Genomic DNA, 10,885 nt, shown 5'->3' on the forward strand with positions numbered 1-10,885 from the left:
CAAATTGTGTTACCGTATTCGAGAACTGGTCCTATAAATGTATTATATGCTAATAGTTTAGTTTCTGGTGGTTCTTCACGAAGTCGTTTTCTCAACATGAACAACAGTTTCAAAGTAGAAGCTACAATGCTGTTAATATGTGCTTCCCATCTTAGGTCATGTGAGAGGATTAAACCTAGGTACTTATGTTGATTAAAGTCTTGTAAGTGGTATGGTATTTATGCTGTACGTGAAGCCGGACATTTGTTTTTTACGTGTTTTACGAGATCCTGAACTCTTCAGCCCTCCCCCTCACCGCTAATTCGTTTATGGGTTTCTTTCTTACTAATCTGTTGCGTTCCTTTTTCAGATTTAGGCTTATTCGCGACTTCACCATCCTGTGGTCACTGCATCGCACTTTTCCAATTACCTCTACATCTTGCATAATGGTGGGGGTTGAACACAGTATGAAGTCAATTTCATTTTTAGTCTCCCTGTTAGGACTTTTCCATGTCAATTTCCGCTTCTTCTGTTTGCTGAATAAATTATTTATGATTCTTAAGTTATTGCGTTCTGCAAACTCAATTAACTATCACTATTTTATTGACTAATTTGTTCGCCTCAAGTGATGAGGATTATAGCTGACCAAAAATCTCACTGAATTACTTAGTCTTACCTATTGTAATCAATGACCCGTTAATTACTTTGTTATTGGTATCGTCATTCTGATCATCATTATCTGTTGTACTCGTCTCGTAACACACCTTGTACAAGCCAACAATAAGCCAAGAAATGTTTTCGCATTAATATTATGCAAGACGTGCAACTGGAGCACATGCTGTCCCTGAAGACAGCTGGCCACACGGAACACAGGCCCAAACTCCGCGGATGGTGTCGAGACAGGAAGACCTGTGGCAAAATATAGAAGCAACTGTGAAAGTCGTACACGATATAATTTATAAAACATAAGGGATGCAAACCTGTAGGCGGCAGTGATGTCGCAGGAGACAGCACAGGGCGCAGATGTCCGAACAGGCTATGGCCCATCTCCAGGAACGATACGAATGTGTTTTCTGCTCAAGAGGGTCATCTGGTAATTCAAGCAAATCTGGAAAAAAAAGAAGCTTGGAACAAAAAAATGCCAGCACATCTGTTGGTTTGGTTGGTTTGTGGGGTTTAACGTCCCAAAGCATCAGCACATTTGGTATTCCGTCATTGCTGCCGTGTAGAGCAAATTGTGGCTACACGGCACAAGTCGACGAGGAGCGGCGCATGCCCCAGTCAGAATAGAAAGATTGCCGCACTGACCTTGGCTGCAGCGGAAACACGATGTGCTGCACAAAGCAGGCAGCGTCCGTTCTTCAGAGTTGCTTGAAGAGGCTGGCGAGATTTTCCGAAAGCTACGTACGGCCACGAACCACATGTCGTACAATTACAGCGCACTTGAGAGTCATTTTAGTTCATCAAGATGACATGGTGGCTGGCCCGCAACAGCTTTCGGAACGGGTGCTCATTCCGTGACGCAAACGGCAGCGGGCTTGGTTAGGTAAATCTTCTGGAGGCAGCGAGGGATACGCAATTCCTCGCTGATTCAATACCTGCACCTACCCTGCCTAATGTAATCTAAACCAGCGGCCACCCTGAATCCTATTTCCCGCCGCGCTTTCGTCACGGAAAAAAGACCCGATGGCGACTGTGCATGAAACCACTATAGAAGTGCCGAGATAATTTCATGTTACAGTTTTGATGCAAAAAAAGAGTAATCCAATGTGAGCAGCTGAGTTAGGGCATGGTTTCACAGACACAAGTCGCCCTCGCCACGAGACTTTGCCCCGCAACTCACCTTCGAAGCCGAAGGCCTGGCTGGAAGATAATCCTGTCCCCGCTCCTCGGCCGGTCAGGTGTCTCAGCCGACAAGTTGCACGGGTCGTGTTCAATATGGCGAAAGTGCATCTGCTGGTCCCCTCCCTGGCAATGTGCACCCGTGCTTATGGAGCAGAGAAACCTGCAAGGTAAGAATGGGAATCGTGCACACAATCTATAAGTGCCTAGTCTGCACTAACTCGGTTGCTAGAACGACCAACGGATGATGCAGGGAGCATAGAAAAAAGGACAAGACGAGGAGCTCAAGATATTGGAATTTCTTTACAGCATGGATGGAAAGATAATTAAACAAGTTAAGGAATATAAGTATTTAGGGGTTACAATTACATCCAGGCTTAAATGGACAGCTGACATTGATAACGTGTGCTCTTCAGCTGGTAAAAAATTAGGTTTATTAAAACATAAATTAGGCAGATCAACAGCTGCACTGAGAAACAAGGCGTACAAAGCCATGGTGAGACCCTCTTTGGAGTATGCGAGCATTGTGTGGGGCCTTAACACAAAGGTAGAAATAGAAAAACTAGAAAAACCTCAAAGGTTGGCCGTTGGTTTTATTTATAACCGCTATAAACGCCGACACTCTCCATCTGCTATGTTAAATGACGCAAACCTGCAGTGCACAGAAAAATTTTGCTAATTAAATTCCTTAATCGCTTATATTCTTCGAAACTAGGTATTGATCCACAAGAGTACATAACTAAACTCCTCAAGGAAGTCTCGTCATAAGCACAAGCACTACACTGAACCCATTTTTGCTCGCACAGATGTCTATAAATTCATTTTTTCCTCACACGATCTCTGATTGGAATGCGCTGCCGCATGATTCCCCACTGTTTGTTTCCGACGAGTGACTGCATCATTAATTGGCACTGTCTGTATTGCGGTGTGTTGTTGACTTTGTGCTGTGTTTCTTTCAACTAGGGTAGTCTTTTAAAGTGTGATTTCACCCCATTTAGTTTTGTATAAGTATTCATGGTTCTTATTTTTTTTTTTGTGCGTGTTCTGTCAATACCAATGCTGTCCAGGGTCAGTTTTTTATACTTTTTTGTACCATGCCTCTCCTGCTCGGACCATGTTTGGTCCGCAGTATGTGATAAATAAAATAAAAAAATAAATATCGTGTTTCGTAAGTATGCATGAGGTCCTTGAGTGAAAAACAAACAATTATCAGAAAAACGAAGGCTGTTTTAAACAGAGGCGTGAAAGCGAACAGCCCTTACAATTGATTCCGAATGCCTGGCTTGACGATGATGCTGTCTGCACTCTTTGCTCAGTCAAAAGCGTGATGGCTCCGAGAGGCATCTGGAGGATGGCAAATATGACAGCAGTTTTGCGGCATGTGAGGGGTGCACACAAACAGCAGGTCCCGGTCTCGTGTGCAGTGTCATAAGCTACGTATCCTTGACAGCCAAGGCGGAGCTGTAACCAGAAGACGCAAGCGAGTAGAATTAGGGAGGAGACCACACTAGAGCTCCGCGAGAATGTATACCAGCAAGGCAGAAAATTAACCTGGTGCACTTAAAGGACCTGTGAAAAGCTCTTTTCGAAACTAGACAACAAGCATGAGCAATAGGTATCGCATCAATCCTCTCTGCAATGCAAAAAATTTTAATCTGGCTTCTTTAGCACTAAACATATCGGCGATCGAAAATGGTGCTTCTCTCTTTCTCCTCCCTTTCCTCTTTATCTCCCTTCCCCTGCCAGAGTGCAAGAAAAGTGACCGAGTTGCAACGGCGCCGCACCAAGCTCCGTCAAAGCCTGCTTCACTTGACAGCATCCAGTGAGCGGGCGCACCCACCAAGCCCTGATGTGCTGGCGGAGTGGTTAGGATGTTTGACTGCTGTGACCAATTATGCGGAATCAAGTCCCAGCCGCGGCGGCCGCTTTTCGATGAAGGCGAAAAGCAAGACGCTCGTGTGGAGTGCGATGTCACTGCACGTTGGCCAAGTGGTCGAAATTTTATTAGCCATACGGTCTCTCTCATATCGCTTTGAGACAACCCCGTAAACCAAAAAACCAAGCCCCGATGACATTTTGTCTTTCTAGACGTCATAGGGGAGGAAGCAGCGCGGGGATGCGCCTCTATAATCGGTATACCAAGCGACCACCGGGAACACTTCAAAATTATATAAGCTCCACACAAAGCTTTTAAACTCGCATCGATTACTCACAGACCAACGCTATACATATCTTGAGTTACAATTATACTACAAGGACCGTTTCAGGGACTATTTTGGGGAATGCAAAAGGGTGTATTACATAGTTTCGTTATGAGCTCGTTTTACGTTTTCCGAGACCCAATACTATTCCGACTTCGTCCCCTTCTCAACCGATGTCCATCGCATGACCGTTTGTGCTGACCTAAATTCCCAAAGAGTTGCGTTATCACTCTTATCTAGGCCTCTCCCATAGCCTGAATCGTTTCGCGATGTTAAAAACAATAAACCACCACTTTATCTGTCTCATCATATCACATACCGTTATCACTAACATAAACTGGCTCTATTATTAGCTATCACTATCTTAGTAACTATCTATACAGAGTGTCCAAGCTAAATTTAGTGAAAGGGTAAAAAATAAAACATTTGAGATAGGCTAGTGAAACCAGTTGCTAGAGCTGGCCGTCTGACGCACCACAGGCAATTTTTTTGTTTCGCAATAAATAATTATTACTGAACATAATTTCCCTAAATTTCTAACTAGTGTTTACTTTAGGCAATAAACATGATTTGCAAAGTTGGAGAGCACCTTCAGAACATATTCCATTTATTTGCGATAACGAACCCCTCACGGCTTTTTTTTTTCCCTCGATCTGTAAGGAATGGGCGCGAAATACCAAAAAAGATCACGTGACTCGCGCATTCGCGAGCTACGATTGTGCTGCTCTGAACCATGAGTGGACGAACCACCATCTGCTAAGCGATAAGGCTCCACGACCTCGTCAAGAGCTTTTAGCAGTGGGCCCCCCCTCCCGGGATGTTTCTTGGGCGTATTAAGAAATGAAAAACAAAAAAATCAGCTGCGACCGCGGCGTCATGGCCCCATTGCAGTGAGCTCGCCGGGCTCGCTGCAACCATCGCCAACATATCCTCCTACCACCGGAAATCGGCTGTCGAGTCACGGCTGTCAAGTGCGTTCACTCAAACACGATTGAGAGCACCACAATCATGGCGCGCGAATGCGCTAGACAAGAGATATTTTTATATTTCATGGGCTTTCTCTTTTAGAGCTCGAAAAAAAAGATACACGTGAGGCTTTCTTTGTCAAAAATAAATGAAATTGGGGTTTCCGAAGGTGCCCTCAAACTTTGAAGATCACATTTATTGTCTAAAGGCAATATAGAAAGGTTTAGGAAGTTATCTCAATTATAAATGTTAATAACAAAAACAAAAAAAAAAGGTTGCCTGTAGTGCGCCAGACGGCTGGCAGCTGTATTCAAATGGTTTCCCTTGTCTAGCTCGAATGTTTTTTTTTAACCCTTGGCAAAGTAAGCTTGGACAACCCAGTATAATCAGATATCCTCTTATGATTGTCATTAATGTTGACCTGAATTGCCGTTGAGGTATGTTATCAGTCATCTGTTTTATTATTGTTTAAAAGTATTGCTATCTTACTAGCAACTACTTAATACGATGATTACGATTTTTCTTATTCCCCTGAGAGAAGTGCGCTGCTAAGGCTGGGGGCCCAAAAGAATGAGTGCCGAAACTGTACGTCCGCAGTTGTTTTGCTTTCAATCTTACGGTTGTTTAGTGAGGGGGCTGGAATGCAAAGCAGCGCAGGGAGTCCTGAGGAGTCTGCTTCTGCGCAGTGACGTTTGCTTTAATCGTAACAGAAATGTAAGCGTGCAAAGTACGTGCGGTGCTGCGAATATGTTGCTCGCTTGCAGTACCTGCGCGTGAGTCATTCGCACACTCCCAACACATGCAGAGGCCCAAGAGAAAAAACAGCTACCACGTCTCATAAAAAGGGCGGTTGTATACATTGACGCTTGGAGTCAAAACCTGGCAAATTAGACAAGACGCTCCTTAGCTGATGCATGAATAATTTTAACGTCTCTATAGCCGTATCACACAGCTGGCGCGAAAATTAGCAGGGCACGTGTGCTCCCCTATAATGTGTTGGCGTTTCATAAAAAAGGACGCTGTTTCTCACTTTTTCATATTTCATATTTTTATTTCATATTCTTTATACACGAATGCTCGTCATCATTAAACGTTAGCCTTGCATTCTGAGCAGTTTGGCGCCTTTGAATGCATTTCTGCCTCTTTGATTATTTTAAATAACTGATAAATTACACAATAAAATTATCTTACCATCAACTTTTCATTTTGAGCATTTTGACGCCTCTGAACCTCCTTTATCCAGTTTTAATTTCTGTAAAGATTTCAATTCTTCATTCAATCAATTTTTAATTAGAGTCATCAAGCATTTGGCTTCATTCTGAGCGTCTTTACAGCTATAAAAAAATTGTTTCAATTAGATTCGGTTTTGGGGTTTAAAAGAGAGGCAGGCTCTGAAAGGAGTCCGGAAATTTCGGCCAACTGGGGTTTATTAAAGTGTGCTGACATCGCAATGCACACGGGCGCCTTGCTTTCTTCTACACTGAAAATCGGCGCCGTGGCCGTGATTCGATCCCGCATCCTTGAAAACAACATGTCGGGCGCCTAATTAATTAATTGATCTATAAGTCACTAAATTTAACATCATCAAGCATTGAAATTTTCCCGTCTGAGTATATTGGCACCATTGAACATTTTTTCTAGTTTTTACATTTCTTTATTTCATCATTTATTAAATATATCAATTACAATGAGTTCATTAACCTGTCATCTCCTATTGCATCGCAATCAATAATCAATCACAAGAACGACAAATTATCATGATACAATGCTTTTACGCAGTCCCCAATTTCCGACACGAGGCGCCGACTAGTACTACACCTAGGCCGAAGACTTTTCAACCGGACGAGCTGTACAAGATATCGTTGGAAAATTAGGAGGACACTCATGCTCTGCTGTTGAGGGTATGACGCAATGGCGTTTCGAACACACGAGCGTTTTTTTATTCAGTTTTTTTTTTCTTTAAATTCCTTTTCTTGTTTTCATAACACACACATACACAATGACTACCAGTATTAATTTCACTGTCATTGTCTAATCTTGTAGTTAATTATCTCTATTACCACTATATACATCTCTTATCAATATACGATATATGTCATTATTTACTAATTTCATAGCTTATATTCATTTGCAACCCTTAACTGGCACATAGTATACCACCAAGTACTATGCACACACATTAGCTCACACCAATTGAAGGCATTTTCGAACACACGAACGTTTTTTTTTTATTCACTTTTATATTCTTTAAATACCTTTTCTTGTTTTCATACACACACACACACATACACAATGAATACCAGTATTAAATTCACTATCATTGTCTAATCTTGTAGTTAATTATCTCTATTATCACTATAAACATCTCTCATCAATTTACGCTATATGTCATTATTCACTATTAATTTCATAGCTTATATTCATTAGCAATCCTTAATTAGCACATAGCATACCGTCAAGTACAATGCACACACATTAGCTCACACCAACTGAAGGCACTTTCGACACACACTCCCTTCCCTCTTTACATTACTCATGAGCCAAGACGTTCGCCTTAAACGTCTGCGGCAGTACATGAAATAAGGCATGCAAGTCGTGCACAAAGTAAACATATATAAAGACAAGCTCACACTAGTTGGTAAACGCGCAACATAGGACGTTTTCCGCGTGCCGATTCCAGCAGAAGCCGGCTTTTTTCTTCTTTTTACTCGCTGATTGACTTTCTTAACTTCCGTTGAAAGATGAGGTCGCGGTTTATTTTCCCAGTTTCGCAGAAGAAAGTAGCGAATCGAAGCTGACCGTTCACCCGCAAGCGGAGGCTCACAGCAAAGCAAGATGACGACGCGGGGCTCAAGTTCAATGACCCACGGGTGGAGGTGGCGGCTGACAGTTCAACAAGATGGCGCCGTGACAGTGCAGACGGCAGCTGCGCGGGCTGTAGGAGAGCAAGATGGCGACGCGGTGCTCAAGTTCAACTGCCAGAAGGCGGCGGTTGCGCAGGATGGGAGGAGGGCAAGATGGCGACTCGGGAAAAGCGCGCGCTTTCTCGTTTTCACTAGTGTGATGTGACTGCCCCTCTTTTCACTCTTCTTGTCACCGTCCTCTTTCAGCGTCACCTCTTTGCATTACACGGCAAACGCAGGGGAAAATGCGAATGTCGTGAGCGTTGTCGTCAACGCTACGCCACTGCGAAAATTTTCTCGCTAGCGTGACGAGGCCTAACGAGTGCAAATCTAGTGGCGGCAGTGGTCTCACCAGAGGTAGAAGAATGCGATAAATGGCGGCACACGCTTCTATGCAGTAGTGAGGCGGGAATGCTTCTTGCTCAGGAATGTCTAAAACACAGGCAAATTCTTCCTCCACACGACACAGTGGCCGTGTCACAAAGGCTTTCGGAACGGGTACTTAGTGCGTGACGGAAACGGCAGTGAGCTCGTATCGCTATCATTTCTGGAGACAGCGACGAAATACAAGACAAGACGCGGCAATTCCTCGCCAACTCGATGACTGAAACAGCCCTACCTACTGTCTCTAAAACCAGCGGGTGCCCTGATTCCTCTTTCCTGCCATGCTTTCATCACTGAAAAAAGACACGATAGCGTCTGTTCATGAAACTACTATACAAGCACTGAGCTAATTTCATGTTACAGTTTTGATAGCAGAAATGCCAAAGCTTCACAGAGACACACGCATAACTCGTCGCGAGGCCTAACTCCGCACTCACCTGGAAGCCGAAGGCATAGCTCGAAGATATCCCAGTTCCTCGGTCCACTAGGAGTATAACCGGTATAACTGCCTCAACAGCCTGCCGTGGCGACGAACAAAGACGACGGCAACCAGCCGCCAGCGTCCAGACATCCACAACGACCACAACGGTCAATAACGCTAAAATGAACCCGGCACGTCACGCTACGCCAGCGACGAAGACGAAATGGCTGCTCGTGAGCGAGTCCTCAAGAAACCCGGGAGGCGCGCATGCGCAATCACTGATAAAACCAAAAAAAAATTGTTCTAGAATGTTCTTTTGCGCTGTGATTGGTTCATTTCTTGGGGGTGCTAACACTTCCGCATTCGCTCGACAGTGCGCTTGTTGGACACGTGTACACGCCGAAGCCATGACGAAGCACTTCGGCGCCGCTCTCCGAGCTGTCTGACCTTTTTTTTTTTTTTTGTTTTGCGTCTGTCTGCGTCTGGCTGAAGCGATGTTAAGATGTCTTGAATTTCTTGAACAGAAGAGATTTCAGTGTGCGTGCTGTTAAGGCCCGCTTGCAGGCATTTGCTTGGGCGACGCGTTTTCGCTACCGTCATCAGTACTTGAGGGGGGAGCCAAGTGAAAGCTTTTTACCCCGCTCTTTCTTGTTAACGAATCATTCCGTATCAAACGTACCAGATTTTGCTCTCGACACCTTCGGACATCGTTGCAAAATATTAGTGGATCTTTATCGCACCGGCTATAGTAACTATCCTCAATAACTTTGCCGCAAAAGTATTCCGGGTCATGTAGTAACCATTCGAATTTCTGAGAGGAGTGCAAAAATTCGTCTTAGTAGAACATTTACACAAATCAATTGCGTTGTTCCTTTTTAGAAGTTCGTAGAGTTAAAAAATATGCATTGCAATTTTCAATTGCACAGCAATCACATTTGTAGCGCAAAGTTTTCGTCCTTTTAATTTGATTATTTTATCCAGAAATATGGTTTTAGCGGTTTTTTTAATACCTTCGGGACATTGGCGAGCATATTCCGCCGCTTTCTCGTAATTAAGCTAATATCATGCAATGCCTGGTATGTTGTTTGCTATTGTATGCGTGAGAAGTTTTTGTATTTGTAGAAGAGCGGCACGCTATATACCTGGTCTTGTCAAGGAAAAGATTCATAGTTAAATACATGCTGCAGTACCTGTCCGACCTGCATAGGGACAGGGGCCTCGTCAGGCACCAATTGCATTCAGCTTCTGTTCCTGCATCAGGTATTGCACTTGTCTGCTATCAAAACGCGAAATAATAAATAAATGAGCGCACATGGGAGCAGCCATCGCGGCACCATGGCTAACGCAACGCTGCTGTATGTTACGGAGATTCTGGTGGCCCTGGTAACGTCCTTTGCTTCGGTTCCAATTACTTAAAATCTTCGTTCGTTCGGTTCGGTAAAATATAGTAATCAATTATTTTTTTGCGCGATCCGCGTGAATGCTGGTATTCTGTATAATGTCATGCACGTCATTACAAAAACAGTAAACGAAAAATTGATAACTGTTAATTTAAAGTGTGCTAATAACGCACATCACCTGAGCTTTTTTGCATTTGTACTTTGCTGAATATATGGCTGCTGCGGCCTTCGTCGAACACGCGGCCTTGAAGTCAGTAGCCGAATGCCAAATCAAGCGTGTGAGGTGCAGACTGGGAACAATGTAGTTTGTTTAAAAATCCATTTCTGCGTGCATTGCGTCCGCAAGCATTTGGATGTTTATCTAACGGCATAAAATGTTTTATTACGTGCTTCAGGAACCATAGCTTTATTATTTCATAACTATTAACTTAGGGTGGCTTCTATTCGTTCTTAATTGCATACAATTACTCATTTACAGTGCACTTAAAGCATCACAGATGGTGTAGTGCTAGATATGAAGCCGTAGAAACAGCGTACACAAAGGATCTAGTAACGTTGGCGTACACAGCTACACAAGAAATAAGGAAGCCAACATGCCTAAACAATTTAAATAAGCTTTCGAGAATAGAAATCGAGCATTTTTTTTTCTACAGTTGAATGCAAATTAAGGAATAAACTTGCCATAAGAGAGCAAAGAAGACGCTTAATCAAGCAAATCTATTTCAGAAGGCTTAATCTTGCTAAGAAGCCACAGCTTAGACAAACAAGACAGCTCATGCCTTCCCACAG

At 43.5% G+C, this 10,885-nt stretch overlaps 1 long non-coding RNA gene across 1 annotated transcript; it reads right to left on the minus strand.

The window, feature by feature from the left end:
• Positions 1 to 763: 763 nt before the first annotated feature.
• LOC146181570 (uncharacterized) lies at positions 764 to 8,898 on the minus strand. Its single transcript, XR_014700005.1, has 4 exons — positions 8,713 to 8,898; positions 1,823 to 1,984; positions 960 to 1,087; positions 764 to 888 (listed from the first exon to the last, which is right to left on the minus strand). It is a non-coding gene; the product is annotated as an uncharacterized LOC146181570 (long non-coding RNA).
• Between the last annotated feature and the right edge of the window lie 1,987 nt (positions 8,899 to 10,885).

The sequence above is a fragment of the Amblyomma maculatum genome, chromosome 8 (genome assembly GCF_055883805.1).
Source record: "Amblyomma maculatum isolate TAMU_Amacu chromosome 8, ASM5588380v1, whole genome shotgun sequence".
In the NCBI taxonomy this organism is placed as follows: domain Eukaryota; kingdom Metazoa; phylum Arthropoda; class Arachnida; order Ixodida; family Ixodidae; genus Amblyomma; species Amblyomma maculatum.